Source organism: Serinus canaria, chromosome 1 (assembly GCF_022539315.1).
Source record: "Serinus canaria isolate serCan28SL12 chromosome 1, serCan2020, whole genome shotgun sequence".
Taxonomy (NCBI): Eukaryota; Metazoa; Chordata; class Aves; order Passeriformes; family Fringillidae; genus Serinus; species Serinus canaria.
Genome location: NC_066313.1, coordinates 13554984 through 13576809, shown reverse-complemented (window position 1 = coordinate 13576809; position 21826 = coordinate 13554984).

Below are 21826 nucleotides of genomic sequence, written 5' to 3'. Positions count from 1 at the left end.
ACTGCTCTCCATCCTTGGCTTCTTGTGGGCAGAGCCACACTTCAGGTGGACTCAAGACTCAGGTTGTGTGACCAAAACTCAATTAGTTACATCTGTATAACAGCAAAGCTTAGTCTCTGCAGAACATTACTGGACCTTCTGACATTTATGTGCCTCTCAGGGACAAAATGAATTTAGATGGAGTTTCTTCTACACCTTTTTTCACTGAAATACCTTTTAAAGCCTGAGATGCCAGCTTACAACATGAAAAAATTAAGCAGATTGTCCCTAGCTTTGGCTTACAACTTGGCTGCTTTTGCACTGCTCATGGCAGTGGGTTTGATGAGGAAATAATAGCTGAAATTTATTTGCATATGGATGCAGCTCATGAGTGATAGTGCACATCTGGCCATGGTAGTTTTCTTGTTTCATTCCTGCAAAGAACACAACACTGCCTTGCTAGGTGTGGCAGAGGATAGCTATGATCACTAAGAAGCATTTGTCACCTTTAGCTACATCGAGTATAAAGTGATAGCATGCTGATACACCTGCAGGAAAACCAATTGAGATCAATTACCATGTGATGATACATACATTTTGAATCAGCAATTCTTCTACAGATCTGAGCTACGGTGGAACACTTTGTGAAGTGCTAAAGATGACTCAGGTGTCATGTCTTATAGCTCATTTGGACTGTGCAATCAAAGAAGGGAAGACATAGACAGGAAACTGCTCCTGCCACTTCCTTCTGCAGGAAGCACACTTTAAAGACCCAGTAGCTACTTTTTGGGATTCCTCATCTATAGCTGCTCCCAAAAATTTGGATCTCATTCTTTTAATATACATCCCTCTATCTGTCCCTGCCAAAGGACACCTGTATCAATGACAGTCACTTATCCTGACTGGAAGTGGGTGTGTTGACTAAAGGTGCAACACATGAACTACTTAGGAAAGCCGGAGTAAATGGCTAAAGCAATTTTGAGTTCAGTGCAATTCTTTGTAACAGTTGTTGACAGAAGCCATGGACAAAGGTTGCAAGATCATAAAGTCATAGAATGACCTGGTTTGGAAGGAACCTTAAAGATTCCAATCCCCCCACCATGGGAAAGTACTTCTTTTACTAGAACAGGTAGCCCAGATTGCTATGAAACATAGACTGCTCTTGAACATTTCCTGGGATGTGGCATCCACAACTTCCCAAGGAAACCTGTTCCAGGTCCTCACCACCCTCATGGTAAAGAATTTTTTCCTAATATCAAATCTAAACCTCTTTCCTGTCTGTTTAAAGCCACTTCCCCTTGTCCTGTCACTCCAGGCCCTTGTAAATAGTCTGTCACTCTATTTCTTGTGGGCTCCCTTCAGGTAGTGAAAGCTCATAATGGGGTCACACTGAAGCCTCATCTTTTCTAGCCTGAACAATCCCAATTGTCACATTTCCTCAAAGGAAAGGTGCTCCATCCCTCTAATCATGTTAGTGGCCCCATCTGGATTCACTCCACCAGGTGCAAAAGAGCATAATATCTTTCCTGGAAAACCCTCCCCTGTATGCCTTGGAGTGAAAATGGCAAGTTCTTGGTTATCCTCTGGCCCAAACATCTAACTGAGATCATGAAATAGGTTTGTGCCACTGCAACTACCAGTAATTGGAACACAAAAAGACTGCCATCAACATCCTGAGTTTGAACTGACTCCAAGATGCCTCACAGCATAAAGAAGATTCTCTGCCTCCTAAAGCTGCCATGAGATGATTGTGACCCTGAGAAATGCTGAGTCCTTTAATGGGAAAGCACTTCCATATGGCACTCTGCTCACAGGCATAAGATGCTCCTCTCTGGTATTGCCTCTACACATTCTGGAGTGCATCTACAACAAAGAAAACTTTGAAAATAAAAGCTATGGACAAGTTGGAAGATGAGGAAGGATCTGTTAAAGGTTGTGTGCTGAAATCAGGTTACAAGTAGATCACAATTATTTAGGAGTTTTAAGTAAAGCTAAAGGCAAGGAGGAACAAATCCATGGTCAGAATGACATAGAAATAGAGGTTTGTAAGGATTTGAGAGTTGCATGCAAAGGGAAGAGGCAATCCTGAACAGCCTGAAGGGTCTGGCTGGTAAATGGGTGGTACAGGAGTATGTAGGGGGCCACATTCTGGTAGGTTTCCTGGAATGCATTCAGAAACCTTCCTCCAAAAGAAATTTCAATAAAATTCAGCAAAACCACTTTGAGACCAAAGGAGAAACAGAAATCAACTAAAAATCATAAGGGGTTTCTCTTTCTCCCTCTCTCTCTCACTCTCGCACACACACAAATCTATCCTACTTAAGTTGCTAAGGTATGTGCGCTCCAAAAGAAATATGGACAATGAATTGAGCATTTGAATTTAAAGTTCAAAAATAAATTTAGAAGAAAAATTTTGAAAAATCTAAGTGACAATCTATTAGTTTAACAGGAATGATTCTTTCTGAAAAAAAAAAAAAAGAAATTAGGAAAACAGGAAGTTTGGTAACAACTGTGTGAAATGAGAGAGTGGCATGATCCAACATGAAACAAAAAGGGCCCTTTGCAACAATTTCTCTTTGAATAACCAACTCTTTCAAGGTGGGAAAGAAGATAAGGTTTTATGATTTGCATAAGAAAAGTTTATCTTCAAGACAAAAATAAAAGGAAATTTAAAATATCATAAACTCTTTATTATGTTTCAAGAACTATACCCCATCCCCTTCTCAAGACACACTACTCAAGCATTTATTTTCAATAATCAGTAAAGATTTTTTGATTTCTTAAAGAAATATATTCCATAAAATCTAAAAATTCATTCAAAATAATAATTTTCTATTTCCCTTTTGGTATATATAAACATATTTCTTTGCTAACCAGCACATAAGATGGGAAATTAATTAGCTTCCAGCCAAAGTGAATAATTAAGAAACCTTGGTGACAATAAATAACAATTGGTTGTAATGAAAAATCTCCAGCTGTATTTCTTACTAATTAAACTTCATGAACAGAATATTAATGTATAGCTTAAATAGTGTTCATGTTGCAACTATAGAAGACCTGTGTTCCCCCATCCTATTAAGATAATTCATCTGATATGCAATGCCTATTTTTAATTTCTATTGCCACACATAAGAAGAATGCAGTGTGTCTTTCAAAAAAGGTGATGAGCAAAAATATCATCACATGAATAGTGCACGAGTTCTGCCATACAAAAATAATGTTTTACTTTCCACATCCTAATGTTTCCAAAATCCAAGTATGCTCTTTCCACTCTGATTTTCTTTCACCTTTTGCAGAATTTGAGGGTAGTCAAATGGTAAAGGTTCATCAAGGGATCAAATGAATTTGTGTGACATCATAATTGTTTTGAACAGGGAAAAGTGCAGGCACAAAAAAAGGACAAAATTCTTAGATAAGAGCATGAAATTTAGATGAAGGAAAAGCTGCAGGTATTAAAAGAATTGCTCACATATTCTCATTTCTATCATAAGTCACACTTGAGAAGAAGTGTATGACAAAATGGAAGAACTGTATTGAACAAAAACACATTGCTTTTTGTTGGGCTGTATGTTGATTGATTACATCCAGATTAACAAGTTGAAGTAATCTTGTTCTTCAGTAATATGGTTAAGAATGGCCTTTATAAATATGTCATATATAACATAAAAAGATAAACTATCTGACAAAATATTCCTGAGAGTATATTAGTCCTAAAGCAAATGCTGTGAACAGAACAGCAGAGGTACCACTACTACTTAGTTGTGCCAATAGCTGGCACTTGAGTTTACTAATATTGATATGAAATGACATCTTGTTTTTCTGATGGTACTTTAATGCAATTCAATGGAACGATGTAGCTGTTGTGGTTTGACACTGGCCAAACGCCAGGCACCCACGGTAGCTGATCACTCACCCTCCCCTGCCACAGCTGGACAGAGGAGAGAAAATTTAACAGATGGTTCATGAGGCAAGATAAGGACAGGGAGAAAACACTCCAAGGACAAAACAGGCTCAACTTAGAGGTAAAAAGTGAATTTATTACTAGCAAGATCAGAAGACGATAATGAGAAGTAAAATAAGGCCTTAAAACACCTTTTCTTCCCCCAATCCCTCCCTTCTCACGCACCTCACAGGGAGAAGGGCATGGGGGTTTTGGTCAGTTCATCACCCGAGGTCATCTTCCACTGCTCAGGGAGAGGATTCCTTCCCTTGCTAAGCCGTGGGATCCCTTCCCACAGGAGACAGTTTTCTGTGAACTTCTCCCGTGTGGTTCCAGTCTCACAGGAAGACAAAAACTCAAAAAACCCAGAGCTGCTGCAATGTGGGTCACTCTTCCACAGGGTACAGTCAATTCTCCAAGGACAGGTTGCTCCAGTCTGGAAACAGGGTCCCCTCTCTCCACCAGGGCTCCCCCACTGGATCACAGCCTCCTCCAGGCACCCACCTGCTCTGGTGTGGGCACCTCCCCCATGGGCTGTGGGTGGATCTCTGCATCCCCCATGGATCCCCATGGGCTGCAGGGCACACCTCCTTCACCATGGACATCACCCTGGCCTGCAGAGGAATCTTGGCTCTGACATCTGGAGCTCCTCCTCCCCTCCTTCCCCACTGACCTCGGTGTCTCCAGGTTGTTTCCCTCACATGTTCTCACCTCCTCTTCTCTGGCTGGATTTAAGACTGTGTGCCTCACTTTGTTTTGATTTTCTTTTAAAATATGTTAGCACAGAGGTGTTACCAGCCTCTCTGCCTCTCTCACTGGCCCAGCCTTGGCCAGCAGCAAGTCCATCTTCAGAGCCATTTCAGAGATTGGCCCTGCCAGACATGGGTGGAAGCTTCCAGCAGCTTCCAGCAGCTTCTCACAGAAGCCATCCCTGTGACTCCCCCACTACCAAAACAAAAACCAGGCCATGCAAAACCAACACAGAACTAAATTTTCTTTATGTATTTTATCACTTATGATGCCAACAGCAATATATGAATCTCCCAAAAAATAAACCAACAAACAATTAAAAAATAGGTTTTGTATTTCCGGAGACTATGAAAAATACTTTAACTCTTTCTTCTTGAACACATAGTCAAATGCAGATTCCTATCTGCAAAAAAAGTTGTGTTTTAATGGATATCAGCATGTTTCCATTTCTGAGAAAAATCAGCACCTATTTGGTTCTTACAGGACTAATTAGAGTATTCATATTTGGTTCTTATGGGACTTATCAGAGTATTCATATCAGGATTTCCAATGCAGGGTGACTGCTCCTGTACCAGCTGGCTGATGTGAAGGCCTGTGTATGACACTGCAGGAACATGAAAATCACAGGAAGCTTGGGAAATTTGGAGCATTTATTTCAGAAAGAAGCTTACTTAGGTTCAGTGTAGTAGCTGTAGCCCCTGGTGTTTTCACTTACTGTCTACTTTGCACCTGAAGGTGGAAGATTCCTGTTCAGTTTATCAGTATGGTTCAATTGACTGTGGTAGGAGGTTCATACACATACACAGAGACACACTTGGACCCTTAAATCATTTTTACTTCCCTTTTTATATCCTCTTTTAAGCTGTCATCACTGTTACTGTAAGACATTTAAAGTGTTATGGTACATATATTTTCACAGCATTGAGAGGCTCTGATTTAGGAATAAATGCATTTGGGAAAATTAACCTCACATCCTCCACACTCTCTCAGTATTCAGTCAAGGGCAGTATAAAACCCACCAGTGCTTGGTGGGCTTTTTTGCTACTTTCTTTTTTATTTTCCTAGTGTCATAAAAATGTCACGGGTCAGTAGTTCCAGGAAAAAATGTGGCATCTTGTGTTCCACAAAATGCACTGTAAACCTTGTGTCAAAAGGGAACAGGGGGTCACAGCCTCCTGCCCTCTTAATGACTATAAATTTGCTAAAGCCATGGAAGAGAAAAAGAGAAGGAGATTTCTTGGAGCAGATGCTACCAGAAACAGGCTCTGCTGTGGGGAAGGCTGAGGACAACACGCTTAAACCCAGAATCCTGAAAAGCCTTTATTCTGATAGTCTTAGGACCTTTGCAGAATTCCTAGCTATTTTGAATATTGACTAATCACAACTCACTAATTTTTCATTTTTCTTTTCATGATTAACTGGATGTAGATATGACTAATGTCCTCAGTTAATAAAAATATCAGTGTACCTGAGAACATGATTCATGGTGATTAGACTGAGTGCCAAGCTGTGAACCAAGAATGATATTTCTTTGCAATACTAAAAATTTAATTAAAAATATAATAGCAATGGTATGTTCATAGAAGGCAGAATTTAAAAACTAGAATGAAGAGAAGTGAATTTTGGGGCGTGGAAAAACAGGACAGGTGAAATCCAAAGTGGGAAATATGGGCCAAAGTGAATAACTGTTGGCTAAGGTGATCTCATTAATGATATTTCTTGGCTTTTTGTGCACAGGTAGAAGATGATTTATAGCTCTACAACAAATGTATTACAGGATTATTTTATCCCTCAGATATCTCTGCCATCTCTCCACAAATGATATTTTTAAGAAGTTGAAAAAGAACAGACAAGAATAATTGATAATTAAAATATTTATTTTCCACTCTTTCATATGATACTGAACACGTTATAAACCTACAAATTGTAAGGAGAGTAATTAAATAAGTGTGTAATGAATCATGTAATCAGGTATACTGATGTTTTATTAACTCAGGACATGACTCCTACCTAGATTCAGGAAATCATTTTAGGAGAATGAAATATCAGTGAGTTATAATTAGTTGATATTCAAATGAGTTAGGAATTCTGCAAAAGTTCTAGGACTCACAATAAGGACCTTTCAGGGTCCTCGACTTCACTGCAATTCAGCTATTTAGCTACCCAAGAAAACTAGGGAGAAATATAGATTAACATGAGAGGAAAAATATCATCTCAATCCTGCATTTTATAGAAAACTTTTAATGGGATATGAAATAAGGATCTAATAGTCATAACATGAAGGTGCCACATATTCTCCTTCACTTTTTGTGAAGTTACCCAGTAATCACAGTTGCAATACCTGTATTTTAATTAAAAATAACTGAAAATTGGAAGATTAGGTGTATTTTTTTGCCTCTGGCATATCAATGTATAAACTAGATCTGCCTAACACAGTCAAACTGCAACTTGAACACTTTGTCACTTGACTATGAAAAACACAGAATGAAATCCCAGCTATATGAAAGTCAGTTGGACATCAATTATATTGCAAAGCTGTGAAATACTACAAAGCTAGTCTATGGTAGTTCATGTCCAATGTTGATACCACAGTCTTTCATTGCATTTATTCTCTAAGTATTTGGAAAACAGCAAACTAATATATGAATAATGAGAAATTAAATAAAGTTGGACACCATGTCTATATAGGGCTGGAGTCCTGATTTAAATACTAGGAGATGTTAGCATCAAAATCTTAGCAGACAAAAGGTCAAAAAGCCAATTTTCAAATTGATTTCAAAAGTTTTTGTAGAACTCTTCATATTTTCTACACTCATGGGCACATATAAAGAGGTAGGTATTTTTCAGAAGCATCAGCTTTAATTTAAGGATTTATAATTTTCTGGTATAGAGTTCAGTAAGTCTGGCTTTTTCAGGCAATTTTCAGGGTCTTCCATCTATTGTGCTACCAAGGGGCTGAAAGTTGCAGATGATAAACCTTGACTCCTTTCTGAGAACTGTCCTCAACAGGCAGCCCCACCGAACTTTGTCAACACTCCCAGTGTCCTTCTTCTTTTCTCTCTGTTTCTCCCCTCTTTTTGAGGGACAAGAACCCTAGAAACTTTTAGAAGTCAAATATTATTTGACATTTATTTAATTCTAAAACATCCAAACGTGGCAATCAAGGCAAGGAAGATAGAAGAATGGTAAATAAACAGTAACCTCAATGGGATATGCTCTTTTTATACAAATACCACTTAAAATAATGTTATATGTATTTCAGAATTAATACAAGAAATCAAAAAGAATTACTGCTCACAACATGACTAAAGTGATTTGTCCTATGTTGTCAAATGTTACTTTGTGGTAAAACAACGCATCTACAAAGAGCCAATTTAATTGAACTAGGATGTACAAAGGGATGGCACAATATAATTTTGTCAATAACAAATTAATTATTTATTTATTTGAAATATTTTCATCCTCCTAAATCTATTTATATCTTCCAAAGTGGATTTATAGCTATATTACTGAAGTTGGTCTTTCTCTGGAACTGTGTTAAGTGTAACTATTTAGTTTCTTTAATTTACTTACTGTTTGTATTAACATTGTGAATTTTCCTGGTAGCAAAAGTGTCTTGAAAACTAACTGAAAAAAAAATTAGAATCTCTGTTAAAATATCATTTTCATTGCTTCAGATTTAAAACCTGAATAGCTATCCAATGTTTTGAATCACAGTTGAATTGCTTTTGGCATTTTAGCATATCCAGAGGCAAATTTCTACATGGCCTCACTTGACTTTCACTCAATTCAAAACTCAAAAAAATTCCTAACTATCACAGCTTAAAAAAAAAGATACATTTTTAATTTATTATTCTCCAGTGTTTAAATTACATAAATGTTAGACTCTGGTGTTTCAATTGTGGTGTATTTGTTAATATTCTGGGTGAATCTGCATGACTCTTTGGAAAGGTTTCAGAAAACTATTCAGATTACTTTGCATCCCCACAATTTTGCAAAACACCATTTTATGTATTATAAGTGATTTAAGTTAAGCATTTGAATAAACATCTACATTTTCTTAAAAGTGTACATATGCATGTGAGAATATATACAAAAACATATACACATATGCAGCAGGCACTATCTTGCCTTTAACCATTTTCTTCCTGTCTGAATATTTCCTCCCTTCAAGGGAGAAAATCAACAAACCAAAAATATCCCCCAAACTAGAACACATATTTTAGACAAGATTAAAGCAAAAATCTATTTTTTCATATAATACTTTAAACCACAAAGAAACGGGATTCCGTCTGTCTCATTAAGGGAAGACATGACAGGTCCTCAGTTGCACAGCTAAGAAGAAATTAATAACCATATGCTGATATAAACCTGAAAATCTGCTCTAATATCTGTATAATATCTCTAACAGACTGTGAGATATCAGATGTAAAAATAACATTAGTCTAGCACTGAAATTTTTAGATTTACAGCAGCTTATCCATAGTCATGGATAGAGACCAGAAGAACACAAAGAGTTTCAATGGTAAACCACATATTTACCTAAATTATACAAATAGTCTTCCAGGGTGTTCTCACCTTCCCCCCAAAACTAGGCTCCCCAAGATGATGTGGGTGGTAAAGAATAGCAACCTGGCCATTCCTACACTCTCCACCCCCTCTCTGCAATCAGGACAATCCCAACACCAACTAATATATGCAGAAAGCCAGTAAGATATTTCTAATGCTTCTCCTGCAATGTAGAATATAAAATTGTCATTGTGAGTTCAGTTCTGAGCAAGGGAAATTTAGTAGACACTAGAGGAATTCTCCTGCTCCATGGAAATGACAGACAGAATGATATGTCATAAGTTTTGTGAGAGCAAACATACTGCTGCAACCATGCAAACACTGCAAACATAGAAGAAACACATGAAATATTAAATTTAAATATTTTATGAATATATTACTATTACAGGGATTTTAGAGGTCACCTCAGTAAAAGGCTTCTTGCCTCCTAGCAGCCGAGTCTTCTTTTCTCCAGTAGCTTTCCACTTATGTGGGAAACACTGATAATATTGAGAAACTTCTCTTACCTTAAATGTGATCTGCAAGTCAATGTGTGTGCACCTTCTTGATTGAGCTTTTGGGAATGTGAATAATATTAGTGCACTCTAAAAATAATGGCAAAGATACAGTTATGTACTGATATGTGCTAAATACATCACAGAGGAAGGTTTTTACTATAAAAACTCTTTTAGAGTTTGATGCATGTCACTGCATTGCAAGTTTGCTTGAAATGTTCCTTTCCTTTATCCAATGGATACATCTTTCTGCCAAACATTTGCTCTATTTTTGGAGTAGTGAATATTTTGTTTCTAATAACAGACATACAGTTGTATAAGACTTTTAATCACATTGTTCTAAACATACTTTGTTATCCAGGTAGGAGTGCATGTCCTGAAATCCTACAAAAAGATTACAGAGAGGTGAGGATAAATAATCACACTTACCTTCTGGAGAGTCTGAATTATTCAATTAGTCCAAAGAGACAGATCAAACAGAAAGAAAAAAACAACAGAACTTCATCTATTGCTTATACTCTTTATACTGCCTAAATTGCAGAAATCCAGTAAGAATGAAATTATAGGCTGTATCTCAATCTTCATTCTGATCTCTTTTCAGTTCTGTGTGTGGCCTCGTACTATCTGAGAACAGGCTGAGAGCATCTCTCTTATGAGGAATGGCTGACGGAGCTGGGGCTGTTCAGCCTCAAAAAGAGACAACTGAGAAGGGACCTCATCAGTGTCTGTCAGTGCCTGCAGGGAGGGATCAGAGCAGGGACCAGGCTCTGCTCAGTGGTGCCCAGCAATGGGACAAGAGGCAAAAGGAAGAAACAGATGCACAGAAGTTCCACAAGAACATGAGGAAGAGCTTCTTTCCTGAGCAGTGACTGGGCCCTGGAACATATTGTCCAGAGAAAATGTAGAGTCTCCTCTACTGGAGGCGTTCGAAAACCATCTGGACACAATCCTGGTCCCTGTGCTCTGTGATGACCCTGTTTGAATAGACAGGATGGACTGCAGTCCCTCCCAAAATGACACATCCTGAGATTCTCTGATGTTATGCTAAGACAGCTTCTTCTAGGTACATGGTGTGTCTGCAGCCTTTGAATAGTGTGACAATCACAGTTTGAGGTGAAATGCTGGCCAAAATAATTTTATAATGAGCCACTTTAAGAAGACTAAAGAGATTTCAACTTCAAAGAACAAGTTTTTGTAGAATATTGTCTATAATATTTAGTGACTTATAGAGATAAGAGAGAGAAAGTACAAAACTGGGTCAGTTGATTCTGCCTAGATCACAAAAGAAATTAAAAAGAGGTTTATGAAAGCTTCTCATCCTCTTCATTCCTTGTGGAAAAACCCTATTTTCCAAACTTCATTCCACTAACCTCAGTGCCTCTGATAACTGCTCTTTTCCATTTCCTCTGATTCATGTGAAGCTTTTGTTTCTGTAGTTCCTCATTGTAGAACTCCTTCTCTGTTCTCTCAAACATCTTTCTATTCTCAGAGGAGCTACAGTTTTCCAGCTCACTCCTGCAAATCTATTTCACCTGCCACATCCTTCATTCTCTCCAAAATGCTGTTTTTCATTGAGCAGGATCAAATTATTGTGAAAGGCAGTAAAAATCTCCCTTTCTCTTCTGCAAATTTCACCTAATCCTATAAGTCCATTGGAAGAAGAACGACCATGCAGAGACAACACAACTAGAAATGGCATTGATTGCCACAATGGTCATGTATGAGTGAAGAAGGGAGAGGAGTTGAAGATGTTTTTGCAAGAAAATCTGTCACAAGGATCTTTGTTACTAACTACCAGTGCACCCCTCCATGACTGCACACCTGGCAGGTAGTGCAACTATTGGGTAGTTTTGGCAGAGCATGAGCTCTGTAGCAGTAGATTTTGGTGTAGATGTAACTGAGTTTTTTCATATCTTTGGATTTAGGGGGGAGATCATACAGAGTGGTTAGGGTTGGAAGAGACCTTGAAGATTATCTAGTCCAACTCCTGATGACAAACGCAGACAGAAAATACAGGGCTGCATTTCTATATCTGAGATGCTTAATTTTTAAATACCTGCAGATGGGAAGAGAACAGAGACTTATAAATGAAAATAATATTATTCATGTCATCCATCACTGTTCCTATTTTTCATTTCCTACAGCTGTTGGTTTCTGAAAAGTTGTGCTTGGTGTAACATCTAAGGAATATTTGACATCTACTTTTTCTTTAAATTTTTCTTTCTTTTGTTATTCGAAAGTTTCATATGGGAACTTAGGAGAAAAAAGAAACATGTTTTATGATATTTTTCATGAAAGGACAGAATGGCTTGCTGCAGAAAAATAGGGGTAAATATAAACAAAGTGACTGTAGCAAGAAATCAATTATTATTCATTTTATAATGGAGAGGCAATAATACTACTTTAAGTGCACCTTTTAAAATCAAATATATATTAAAAACTCAAATGTCTGACAATATAATTTTTTGGGTCCTTTGTTGAGAGCTAATTTTATAGACATAATGGAAGTAATATTAAGAGTTTTACCGTATTCATTGTTGCTGAAATTGTTTTGCATATAGTTATCACAGAAGTAATTGTAATGTTTATCTTATAAAGATTTAGAACTCCCATGCTATCTATATGGAATGTTATCTATAGATCTGTGTTTTGAAAATATGTTTTATTGTGTCTTGTCTGAAAAATAAAAATTAGTCATTAGTAATTTTTTCATGCTATGTAACACAAGAATCAGGCAGTAGAAGTTCTTTAAGAAAGAAAAATAAAGAAATCCGTAATATACAACAAAGTATAGAAAATTTGCATATTGGTTTTATGTTCGAGATTGTACAAAATGAATTCCCAATGACAAATATTTTCTTATATAAAAGGACTATTTTTTTCATACTACTGGTCTGCAGTATGCGATCAGTTTCATATTTCAGTGTTTTGATTACATTTAATTCACAATGATGATGAAAATAAATTTAGATTTGCGTAGAAGGTAAATTTTGGTTTAAAGTGAGGGCAATCAATGGTAGCTTTACTGGTGAGAGATGCCTACATAAACTTACTGAACAAATAAACTTAAATAAACTGTATATATCAGTAATGAGAAAAACACTTCTGTATTTCATCTTAAATTAAAAATACAGAAACAACATACCATAGAAAAAACCCCAAAACTAGAAGAAAATAAACTTTCTTCAGTTTGGAAGGTCTTTGATAAAAATGTTGCTAAGTGCAAATGTTGCAAATAAATTGACTATATTACAATTTTTGTTTAACATACTGAATTGAAATTAAGATATAATGCAAGGAAACTATGCACTTTGGACCCTTCCTTCTCTCCTAAGAGAAATTCAAATAGGCTTATTTCTTCAGCATTCTTCTGTGTTTACACTGACTCTATCAGTCATGATGTCTGTGGCTATGTTGTGCAATATTTGTCCTTCTTCCCCTGATTCAGTTGGAAAACATTGCACTTCTTTGTCTCCATAAAATGGCACTCAGAGATAGAGAGGGGAGGATATATGCCTATTCTTTCACATTTAGATTCACATAAACATAAAAAATTAATAGTTTGGTCTAGAAACAATGAAATTACAATGACATTAAATTTCAAATCGAATGACAATTTACAGTACAGAGGTGATTTCTATTTCATTCACTACAGTTCTGGAAGGTGTTGATCATTCTCAACATTCGTTGCAGTGACTATAGTGTTTGCAGTAATCTCACAATTCTCTAGGAAATTATTTTTGTAGCACCAAATTATTATGCTGTTAATAATGAACTAACTGCTCTTTGTAAAGTGCTTTGCATTTCCAGATGAGTTCATTTTTGTGAAAGTGTTATATTGAAGGTATTGTGCAGGATGTTTATTTTTTTAAACACTGAAATACAAACTGGATTTTTTTCCATTTCATTTCTCAGTCTATTGTTGGATGAAGGGAGACGCGGACACCAGATGGTTCACCAGCGAAACTCGCTAATTGATCATATAGTTTTGGTTAAATACATTCTATAATGACCTCGTGAATATTGCAAAAGTAAAGCTCATTATTGGTTAGTTCCTAGGTCAGCTCCTCCTAAACTGGCATTTCTGCAGCTTGCCTCGCTTATCTTTGCAGCTAGCTGGCTACGTGCAAATTCTCCTTTCTTCTTCTACTAGCTACGTGCAGTTCCTCGCGGATTCTCCTTTCTCGTCCTACTTTTTCGCCATATTTGCTACTTTTCATAGAGTTCCCACTTCTCAAGGATATCCTGCTTCTGTGGGCCTTTGTCTCACAAAATGCCCATTCATAATAAATCTATCTGGCTGTGCCCTCTTTCTAGCAGCCAGGTCTGAACTGCACTCTACACAGTCTATTTTCAAAATGCAAAGATAAGGAAATTCAAGAGATTTACTAGAGGATTTTATTTATTAATTTTTTTCCTTCATGATTTTTCTTGGTCATTTAAATCACTAGACTCTATTTTGTGTAGGTTTCTATGAAAACATCAAAGAAATTTTAATTGGAAAGAAAAAATCCTAAATAAATTGGGAGGAGCAGTACACATCTAGGGTTTTGCTAATGGTTTTAGAGAGAAAATTTTCCTTTCAATATTACAGTGCAAGACAATAGCCATCACATCCTAATCAGAGGCAAGTGTCATTTTGGAATGACACTTAGCATTCATTAAGAAAAATAATCTATTATCAGAACACATTTGAAAATATGAGTTTATTAAAAGGAAGGAAAATCAACAGTATATACATGTGGCTGTTTCCCACCTCATCCCTTTTTCTTAGTAACCATGAATGTGATGGTCAGATGCTGTGTCATTAAATGCTTAAACACTCTTGGTGTTTTAAATTAAGAATATATTCCACTTGCCCTGGGGTTTTCTTGGCATTTCCTGTTTATCTAACAGTCATTCAAGAATTACTTTCTTCTCCTCCAAGTATATTTCCAATTTACTAGTAAAATACTCAAATAATTCCTAAATTTGTCTATTCGAGAAAGACAAATTTGAGAATGATGTTTTATTGCCTCTTGAATGGATCTGTTGCCTGGAGAATGAGATTTCACTGTTCTTATGACCTGGAAATTTTAGAACTGCATGCATGTTTGTATGCCTTTTCTTTTGCCCTTCGGGTTGGACACATAAGTCTCTCCCAGTTTCTGCAGAAATTCCAAATCACAGTAAAATAGATCACATGAGTTTCTCAAAACTATTTAAAAGTTCCTAGTTATTTCCCAATGTTACTTGTACCTATTTTGCTCAAGTTGATAAATTAGGCATAAATAACACTCTATCACTCTTCTTAAACCTGATCCTTTTATCAGGATATGGAAGTCTTTTCCTCCAGGTTCACTGGTCAAGCAGTCTGAAATAAGTTAACTGCAATATTTATTAGGCCATCTGTTTTAAAAGTTGTCTTAAAGACAGTATTTTCAAATTTCAATTAATTTTTATATTTTCATCCCAGCTCATACTATAGTATTCTTACTTTGCACTGAAGATACAAAGTATGAGCATTGTTTTAATGCTAGGTAGTTCTAACTTCTTTGCAAAAAAAAGGATCAGGCACATTATCATGCCCACCAAAACTATCATGGCTCTTTTCCTAATTTTAAGTAGCAGTACGCCACACTCAACCCCCAAATTCAATGATTAAATTAAATGATTGTAAATGTGATCTTATGCAAACTATTCTGGAGTTGCATTCCATTATTATATCTTAATAGAGTGAAAAAATATAATAAATTATTAATTGAATTTGGGTTTGTATATGTGTCTCTAGAATCACTATAATATCTCAAATAAGAGCAATGGCAACTTAGCCAGGTAATAAAGAAAATTGCTCCTTGAAAGTCCTAATAAAATCATAAATCACTTCTCAGAAGTTTATTTCAAATAATTTAACTGATTTAATTAACCCCAAAGTAAACACGTTAATTAGGTCCCAGTGAAAGAAAAATTGGGACATTCTGGGATAATGAAAAAGTGCTAAATAGTGACTGAATTATCTTTAATCTCATTTTTCAAGGGAATCATCATGAATAAGTCATGCATTTATAATTTTTTATAAATACTTTAAAGCAGCTGTCACTCCCAATAGAAATATCCATCTGGGTAATAATTTTGCCTCTCTTACTCCCCGCCAGCCTCTCAAAATCCAGACAAAATAAAGACATAATAATTGGCCAGCAATAATATAAAAGTCATGCCATAAAATATCAATTAATGGAATAGGCTTTGTTCTTTAAATTCTCTTCCCACCCTGCTGCATGGCATTAATCAATACATTGTAGGAACTCCTGAGAACACAGAATTACTGAGGGTCTCACATGTACCCAGCGTGGGTAACCCTTCACTGTCTAGCAAAAAATTAAAGATTTCATATCTTAACTTGTAGGGAGTCAGAAATTATGAAGGAAAAGGTTTCAGGTCAGCACCCCACATGTCAGTGTTATTATCCCACTTCACTCCACCACCAGAATAATTAATAATTCTTTCACCTTAACTGGAAGCTCTAATATTTCATTAGTGCTTTCCTACTTTGTCTGAAGCTCACATACCTTGCAGAGAGAACAGTTGTTTTGGTTTTCATGATAATCAAGTTGAAAGTACTCACAATGAACTCATTTATTTTTCAGATGTTCAAAATACTCTGTGTATTGAAGAACGAAGAAGAATTTCTTGTTGAAGAATTAACTCTCTGGAATATTAAAGGAAGGACTATTCATATATTCAGAAGTATTACATCTGCTGACCTAGATCCTCATATAAGAAAAAAGCATAACCTTTAAATTTCCATTGAGGCAATGCTGATTTACTTATATTAATTACCTACAGCATTTTAGTTTCTTTGATCCTTTGTGTAAGATAATTAAGGAAATTTAAGGAAATTATCTTTGTTTAAGATAATTTAAGGAAAAAAAAAGTACCTCATGACAAGATGCCCACATTGTTTAATTAAATTTACTCCCTTTTTGTGGCAAAGGATATCTAAAGCAAACAAGCCAAATTAACACCAAATGAAAAAAAAACCTAAATAACTGGTGAGATAAGGAAATAATTAATGAATTTTTTGATTCAAGATACACTTGAATAAAAACAAAAATACAATGAAAAAAAAAAGAGGTAATGAATATAAGGTGAAATACATGGTAATTTAATGGAAAGTTAGAATAGAGCTTCAGGATTTTTTTTTGCCAAATTTAACTTCTAAAGTATAAAATAAATTTAATCTCAAGGTTTCAGACAATGTTGAAATAACTAGGAACGAGCAACAAAGCAATTTAGAAAAATGGCTTAAAAACCAATTTTTAAAACATCTGCTAAGGTGATTTTTTTGAGGGAAGAAGACTTTGTTAGAAACATTAAAAAGTTAAAAATCGAATTTAAAAACTGTCAGGTTTATCAACTTGTTTCATGAAGAATCAGTTTAATTTCTAATTTTCAAGTATTCATGAGTACTCATACTTTAAAAAGTAAGAGAGAGAGAACTGAGCAAGTTGTTTAACTTAAAGGGTGAAATTCATCCTGTGCACAGATGTAGCATAGAGACTACATTAAACCTGAATTTTTATATAAGTATCTTAAAAAACCTTGGTGGAGCTTGGGTCAACAGGTGAAATTTATGTCTGAAAACAGTATTTGTAGCAGTGGCTATATGACCAGATCTATATCTGAAATATTTATTCTATTAATTTTTAATAGAATGATTATTTCCTTCTATTAAAAATTAGGATTTTTTTTATGAATAATCAGCCTATAAATTTTTCAAAACATATACAAATATATGCAGCCAAAAGATGAAGGAGAGTAAATTGAAATTCTTAACTGGATATTGTTGTTGAATTTATTACAAAGAGATACAAATGTTGCAAATATTTTGGTGTTCTTCTTGTCAATTTACATTTTATTTGGCCTGACTTCCTTCTTCATAATGAAAAGAAAATTCAATCACAACTACCTTGTGTCTTCAATTGACATAAAAAACCCACAAAACCTGTAGTTTGTTTAGGAGCACCCATGCTTTAGATAGAGTTGCTATATGAAAATGCAAGAAACAGCATATTGAATGCAAGTATCCAATAAACTGTAAGTCAGTATTTTTCCTTTACTGCTATGCTGCTTAGTGCAAGGTTGTATAGGTGTCACAGGTTTTCCTTACTGAAATACTTCTGAAAGCAGCATGAGACAATGTGGGTCTGAAGAGCAAACTAAGTCAACAAGGATTGCTTTGTTTGAAAAAGTATTGAATTCAGAGAAAAAGTGTGCATGGTGACAGTGGTAGAAGGATGTTTTGCATAGAAGTAGAAAAATAAGATAATATTGTCCTCATTATTTGTTGACTTCATGAGTGAACTAAACATATCAAAGAGTCATAGAACTACCTAGCTTTGAAGGAACCTCAGAGATTATTAAATTCCAACCCTCTGTCATGGGCAGGGACACTTCCCACTATCCCAGGTTGCTCAGAGCTTCATCCAACCTGGCCTAGAACACTTCCAGGGAGGGGACATCTACAGCTTCTCTGGGCAGCTTGTGCCAGCGCCTCACCACACTCCCTGTAAAGAATTTTTTCCTAATATCTAACCTCAGTGTGCCCTCTTTCAGTTTGAAGCCATTCCCCCTTGTCCTAATGTGCTCTCTTTTAGTTTGAAGACATTGCCCCTTGTCCTGTCACTGTGTGCTTTTGGTAAATACAATATATGCAATGATAGGTAAGAATAATATATTAAATATATAAAATGCCTATTAATATATAATATGCTATCATAGTATACTATAATAATATATTCTAAATATCTAACTGCATTTATCAAAGCATCTCAATGACCTGTGACTTCATAACTTTTAGACTTTCATACCATCTTTCAATGCAATCTATTACTGTATAAAGAATCCAGTTTCAGCTCCTATTTAGATAATAAGCCAGGAGTGTTCTGTCCCCTACCAGAAACAAACTGAACTAAATCGAAACAGACACACAAAAATAAAGCCCCCAAACAACCAACCCAAAGCCTTAAGTCACCACTATGAATTCCTTGGGAAACAATGTTCATGTTTGCAAGGATGAGCATTCAGAAAACAGCAAGTACCAGTTCTTATTGAATGATTTGCACTTCTTTTAGTTTGTCATTTTATACAAGACTGCCTGCATACTGTTTCTGGATTTAAAAAGCCCTCTAAAGAATAGCGACTTGCTATTTTCAAATGAGTTTTTTCTCATGTGATTTTTTTTCCTCATGATTCTTTTAATTGATATTAATCCTATGACTAATAGGTGTATTCTCATAATAGGAAATAGGAATAATATTGATTGGTTGAATAAACCAATCAATACTATATCAATACTATATCTAACCAATCAATAGGAATAGTATTGACTGGTTGAACAAACATGAAGCACAGATTAAGGTCAGAAATTATCATTTTATTGGCATGACCATTTGAAATGGCTGGATATTTTGAACAGCTAAGTATTTTGTAGCATATGCTTAGAATACAATAATGTTGTGTTAGTGGATTGCTCAGAAAATCTGAAAAAGAGATTGTCCAATATCAATTTGGGAAATCATGGAACACATGTTAGAATGGGTGCCTATGATGCTTTGTTTTATCTCATGAGGCGTCATCATCCTTAAAACTCATGTAAACCAACTGTACTGTGCAGGCACCTAGAATTCAAACAGTGATGGGACATCTTTCCATTGCTCTCTCTGCAATGCTTGGTCAGTCTTGTCTTTCTTTCTTCCACTTTTTAAAGCCTTTTCTTATGACTCTCCATTGAAAGGAAGAATTTTTTTGCTGTCTGGTCCAGAGATTATTGAGAATCCAGATAATTTTCTTGCTATATTTTTCAATAATCCACTGTGAAAACTTATGCTTTATAAGACCATGCTGGGAGTGACTTTAAATTTATTTTAGTTTTTTAAAAATATATGCTTGTCACAGAAAAAAAATGTAGAAAAGAATAATATTGCTCTGAAGAACTAAATACATTTTCAGTTGTTTCTGTCAGTCTATATCCTGGTCTACTTTCCAAATGATTTCCTTCTTCAAAAAGTGGAGTGGGTTTTTTTTTTTTTAATCAAATCCTTATCTTTAAGATTGTGTTTCAAGGGAAAAAAAAAAAAAAGTAGACATGAAATTTAATGTATTCCTAAATGGGAGAAGGGAAGAGAGTAATGCAGTGCAGGAGGTACACCCTGAATTTGGTTCTGTGTAAACTAGAAAACAAGAAAAACATATAAACAATTGCTTCATTATGTCAGGATTTATATTGTCTGGAATGCCATAACAGGAATTCTTTATCTTTGTCAATATTATTGTGTCCCAAGGTGAGAACCAGAAGACCAAGCATCTTAAGGGTGTGTGTAGTTGTGATGGATCCTCTCACACCCCTCCTCAGAAACCTGCAAGCTTGATTCCCTCTCTGCAATGCCTACAAACCACCACACAGCATGGGGAACACACAGGAAGAATTAGAAAACTGAGTGTGGTCAGAGGACCAGAAAGACAAGGAGATACTGGAGATGGTTGAGTGGAAGCTGTGAAGAAGATGAGGGATCTGCAGACTGCAGAAGCTGAGCCTGTTTAGCCTGGAGAAAAGATACCTGGGAGGAGTTCTTATCAGTGAATACAAATATCTTAAAGACTCATGTCAAGAAGAGCCAGATTCTCCAATGGTGCCCAGCATCAAGGCAAGGGGCAATGGGCACTGAAGCACTCACACTTTCATCTGAATATAAGGAAAACATCTTTACTCTGAGGGTGACAGAGCACTGGAAACAAGGTGTCCAGTGAGGAGGTTGTGGAGTGTTCCTCACTAGAGATATTCCAAACCTGCCTGGATGTGATCCTTTGCAACCTTCTTGAGGTGACCCTGTTCACAGGTCCCTTCAAACACCAAGCATTCTGTGATTCTGCAATAACATTAAAAAATGGATAGTTCTTAATTGGATCTTCAGTACAAATGAATTTGCATAACTCCAATATTAAGAATTAACACTCAGCTAAATAAAATTCATGCCACTTATCCATATTTTCAAACTTCATTTAATCAGGCCATAATACCTATGCTAGGTAAATGAAGTACAAAAATGTTATAAAACTCTCTCTTAGAAGGATGCAAGGAGCACATTCAATCTGTCTCTTTCATGGTATGTAATTAATAATTCCTCAAGTAATTATTTTGCTTTTGGTAGACTGCATGCCAAGTAAGTACTATATATAAAAAGAGATGAAAGAATCTTGCTGTAGCTAATTTATTTCACTCCTACCCAAGTCTCGAGAAATACTGTGCAAAATTGGCATCCAGTCTATTTGATGATAAAAAAAAATATCTCATTTAATTAATTCTGAATTTATGAAATCCTATGGTCTATAAATGATGTTGTACCATTAGGTTAGCGTATGCTCTAGGATTCATGGCATTTTGAAGAGGAATGATTAAGGATGTTGTTAGCAAATCTACAAAGAACAGGACACACAGCATTTAAACATTACCCTATCATCTGTGCAACAAATGTTCAACATCATTATGTTTCCACAATAGCAATTTGCTGTTGCTCTGTGGGGTAAGCAATCAATATAGGCAGGGAATGCTTTTTATATCCTTAGAAAGAGAGTACAGTTTAGCCTGTTTCAGCCTTTGCAAAATCAATAGGCATGTCTCTTTATATGGCAGATAATTAGTCTCAGTTGCAGATGAGACTGACAAGGTATGGGCTATAATTAACACAGGAAAGACTTTCACAATGTTCATGCCTTTGTTTGTAAAATGTCATTCAACTTTTTACTGAGCATTAAACATAAATATTGTTTATATCCTTAAAGCACACAGATCAGCCTAGAATTTTAATTGTTTCACAGCAAATAACAGCCTCTAAAAATGATGCTGTAACAATGTTTAGAGGAATACTCACAGTGTGCTTAAGTTATTCTCCATTCCCAGATTCACAGATCTGAATCGGGGTATGGAGAATAACTTTATGTTCAAAATACATAATAAATAGATTTCAAATCACACTCTGACCTCAGTCAAAGAGCATGCAAACGGCTCTTGCCATCAGAAACAGGTAATTTTCTCATTCACACTGGCAATTTGTCC